This window comes from Schistocerca gregaria, chromosome 3 (assembly GCF_023897955.1).
Source record: "Schistocerca gregaria isolate iqSchGreg1 chromosome 3, iqSchGreg1.2, whole genome shotgun sequence".
NCBI lineage: Eukaryota > Metazoa > Arthropoda > Insecta > Orthoptera > Acrididae > Schistocerca > Schistocerca gregaria.
In genome coordinates this window covers 143,739,797-143,744,478 of record NC_064922.1, presented here as the reverse complement: position 1 = coordinate 143,744,478, position 4,682 = coordinate 143,739,797, and the positions used below count along the sequence as shown (strand labels likewise).

The 4,682-nt window shown below is 41.3% G+C and overlaps 1 non-coding gene across 1 annotated transcript; it reads right to left on the bottom strand.

The window, feature by feature from the left end:
- Positions 1–2,078: 2,078 nt before the first annotated feature.
- Trnal-cag (transfer RNA leucine (anticodon CAG)) lies at positions 2,079–2,162 on the bottom strand. Its single transcript has one exon. It is a non-coding gene; the product is annotated as a tRNA-Leu (tRNA).
- Between the last annotated feature and the right edge of the window lie 2,520 nt (positions 2,163–4,682).

Genomic DNA, 4,682 nt, shown 5'->3' with positions numbered 1-4,682 from the left:
AAGTGTGCCGTTACAATATTTATTTTTGCTAATGAAATTCGTCGTAAATAATCCATCACAATTTTGAACAACAGTAATGTACACACCTACAACACAAGAGGGGAGAAATGACCTTTATTACCGATTGTTAAAGCTGTCAGTGGCTGACAGAAGAGTTTAATATGCAGCAATACAAGTTTTTGGTCACTTGCTCAATATCATAAAATGCCTTACAGGCAGCGGAGCAAGTCTTAATCAAATTTAAAATCATGTCTCTTGGACATTTCCTCTAATTCCACTGAAGAGTTTCTACGGCTTAAAAACTGGTAGATAGCAAAAAACAAAAGAATTGAAAAATTGTTTTTAAATGTAGTTGTATGAGTAGGAATAAAATGAAGTGTTCATTAATGTTAACACTAATCACATGTATTATCCTGCAATCGAACTTGTTTCACATCATTTAGATAAAAGAATTGCTCAAATGATCTATGTAACATGTAACTAACTACCTACCTAAACAGTCCTTCTGCTACTTACTTCACATAATGTTTTGCAATTTCTCAATTTCGCTGTTGTTATTTTCAATCCAAAGGCTGGTTTGATGCAGCTCTGCACGTCACCATATCCTGCTCAAGTCCCTTCGTCTCTGCAGAATTACTGCTTCTCATATTCACTTACATGTGCTTATTTTATTCGAACCTTTATCTCGTTCTACGATTTTTACCTCACACACTTCCAGCATTAGCAAACTGACGGTACCTTTAGGCCCGAGATGCTGCCCTATCAACCGATCACTTCTTTTAGTCAAGTTGCGATACAGTTACCCAGTCTATCTATGTATTCTTGAATAGTCTTCTGTAGTATCACATTTGAAAAACCTCAATTTTCTTTTAGTCTGAACTGCTTATCGTCTACGTTTCACTTCCCTACAAGGCTAAACTTCGCATAAATGCCTATAAAAAATCGGCCGCGGTGGTCTCGCGGTTCTATGCGCGCAGTCCGGAACTGTGCGACTGTTACGGTCGCAGGTTCGAATCCTGCCTCGGGCATGGATCTGTGCGATGTCCTTAGGTCAGTTAGGTTTAGGTAGTTCTAAGTTCTAGGGGACTGATAACCACAGCAGTTGAGTTCCATAGTGCTCAGAGCCATTTGAACCTACAAAAAAGGTTTCCTAACATTTAAATTTATATTCAGTATTACGAAACTTCTATTTTTAGTAATGCTTTTCTTGACTGCTAGTCTGCTTTTATGTTTTCTCTACTTCAACTTTTCCTGCCTTAATATCAAAAGTCATCTACTACTTTTAGTGTCACATCACCTAATCTAATTTCCTTCCTAGAATCGCCTGATGTTATTCGGTTACGTTCCATCACCAGTGGTCAGCGTATCTGACTGCCAAGACCTGTGTTACATTCCCAGTACTGGCGAGGAATTCCCCTTGGTGGGAGGACTGAATTGGACTCCGTCCAGCCTTATGAAGCCGAGTGAGGAGCTACTTTGCAGCATAGTAGCGGCTCCAGGTCAGCTAAACCGACGTCGACTGGAAGTGCGGTGTGCGGACCTCCTCCCCTCCATACCACATCCAAATGACGCCACTGGCAGAGGATGATGTGGCGACCAGGGGGTTCCGACTGGCCCACCTATGTCTTGAACGGCCGTCATTACCTTCCATTAGGATCGTTTTACTTCGTTTTCATGTTATTGTCTCTTTCAAAGTCGCCACCATTCTCTTCAAATCCTCTGCCACGTCCGTTTCTATCTCTGACAGAATTACGATGTCAATAGCAAATGTGACAGGTTTTTCCTTCCTAATGCTTAATTCGTTTCGAAACAACATCTACTACTGCCGTTGGGTCGTATCGAAAATTATGGTGTTAAAATGATATACTGCTTGCATAGTAGAGGTATGTGACTGGCGGCACAAAAAAAATGATCACGTAAGTGCTAAGTAATTTTCGAGTCATCTTTGCCCAGGAAGAGATATGACTTCCACTGAGGGGCTGTTTGCGGAAAATGGCTTATCAAAACATTTTTGTCAGTCGGCTTGCGGAAGTTATTTTTGGGTATCAGTAATGACTGAGTGAGAGAAGAAAAATTGTTGTCAGAAGTGGGATTCGAACCCACGCCCACAGAAGTGGACTGCGACCTGAACGCAGCGCCTTAGACCGCTCGGCCATCCTGACATCCAATGTAATCACTACATTTATTTGTATCAGTACTTCATTCCGTGCCCAAATTATCTTCAAAGGAAGATCTTTTTTTCTGCCGCTGCGCAGCTTCCAGGGAGACCTGCTAAGGCCACGCCCTGCGCTCGGCTCGCGCAGCTGGGATCCTGCCTACTTCCTCATTGCAACTTCTCGCAGCTTGTCTCAGGATCGAGGACAGGTAGGTGGTATCGGTATCCAATCGAAAAACGAACAAAGAAAAACATCCGTCTTTCGAGTCACTTGTTTTCTTTAAAAATCAGCCGAATATAAAAATCTGACCAATTGAAACTCTTGTTTTAGGCTACAACTGATTTATAACCCAACACTTACGCCGTGTAAATCACTAAAATGATAGATTATTTTCATTGTTTTGGCTTTATTTAAAATGCCACGTAACTACGGCACTTACAACGAATTTGATGCTCTTGGTCAGCATTTGAGGTAAACGTGGAAAGGAAGCGGCATATAGCAGAGAAACAATACGAAGTTTGCAACGAATATCCTGGACAAAATATCGAAAAATCCAAGTCCTATGCATTTACACTTCGTACAGATCCATTTTAAAATCTTAGAAGGAAGTAAATATTTTGTAAATAATATCTACATCCCTTACGAAACCGCGTTAATATGTTGCTTCAAACGATTTCGAGAATAGACAAGAGCGTATCCAAATGTTTCAGGTTTTGTTTTTTTCTTAATGAACTATAAGTCTGATAATAACCATAATAACCACGCTCACGTCTGTCCAGAAGTCCGTGTATCGTTCCCAAGTATTTATGACGATAAAGTATAATGTATGTGACTGAAATATACACAGATACTGGAGACATTTTTCAGTGCGCATAACCTTGCGGAAAACTGTCACGTGAAAAGCGTCAGAGATACATCATTGGGCACAATATTTATTTATTTATTTATATTTTGCCAGGAATCTGGATCGAAACGCATTTCAAGTTTTTGGTCTAGTTTTGATAAAACATTAACCGATAAAGGTATACTAGGATACATCACGCAGTCACGAATGACGTTTTTATATACTTTCATACCCCATACACATGATCGTTTTTTCTAATTCTGCTGCTGCTTGCGTTCTTAGAATGGTTGTGTAGTCTTATACTGAGACTGAAAATACCCGCCTCAGTTGCGACTTCGTTTTATCACAAAAGCGACCGGTTTCGGGCAAATTACTGAAACAAGGAGGAAATATGATGCAAATCCTTCTAGCATACATGGAACTGTAAAAAAAAGTAACTACTGATGGTACTTCATTTACAAGCTAAGAAAGGGTGAGCGGACTAGCCAGTTTAGAAAACTGGAATCCCGGAAGGGGAAATGAAATGTTTGGGGGTGTGAAACTGTGCGAGCGAAAAACCGAGGAAGTGTCGAAAGCACTAAAACGGAACAGTAAAAGGAGGAACTAAAGTCAGCAGCGAGGTGGTCGTTTGTCGTGGACGCCAGACTCCACTGTGGGAAAGGCAATAAAATTGATGACGAGCAAGCAGAGATGCACATACGGCCTCGCGCTGATAAAAGGGAAGAGGGGTTTGGGAGGGGGCGGTGTAAGGGGAAGGGCAGCATACTACTATTGCTAGTTCTGATTTACTGGCAAAGTACTGTAACTACTGTGATCTAAAAAACTGAAAAACAATGAAAAGTTGCCGAAGAAAAATATCAGATACACATAACAGCGACTTAAGTCGTCAATAATATATTCTCCGTCTCTATTTACAACAGACTGCCAATGCTGGGGTAACTTTGCGATTCCGTGACTGTAGAAATTACGTAGTTCTGAGGCAAAGAACTGTTAAAGGCATGTTTGGAGCGCATTTTCATCTGTGGCGGAAGTTCCCCGAAGGTTGTTCGGTAGAGAGGGGAAAAGGTGAAAATCTGAGGACTCATGATCTTGTGAGTAAGGTGGTTGAGGAATGACTTCCCAGCCCAATTCCTGTATAGTGTTTTTCGTCAGTCTAGTAGAATGTGGGCGGGCGTTGTTGTGGCGTAGAATCATTTGACTCTGTGTTCCTTGTCCTTGTTCTTCGATTGCATCTACAAGACGTCTCAGTTGTTGGCAATAAATCTCCACTGTGGTGGTTACACCTCGGAGAAGAAGTTGGTGGTACACCACATTGCCGCTGTTCCACCAGATTTCATAACATTATCTTTCGTTGATGCCCGCACGTCTTTAGGTCTTTATACGGGAATTGCTGCTTTATTTAGGCTCAACCATTCATTTCATACATTTCTACCATTTCTCGTCACCAATAACGATAGTGGATGGGAACGGTCGGTGTTGTTCACGAGTCATTTGATGACGATCAAGCAGAGATGCACATATAGCCTCCCGCTGTTTTTTGTGATATTGGCCAAATTTTTGGACCTTCCCTTTTCCACGTAAAAGCCGTACGATTGTAGGATGATCACAGTTCATCGCATTAGCCATTTCTCGAATAAAGGTCATCCTGAACGTGAAGAGTGACTAATGTAAAATCGGTCCTC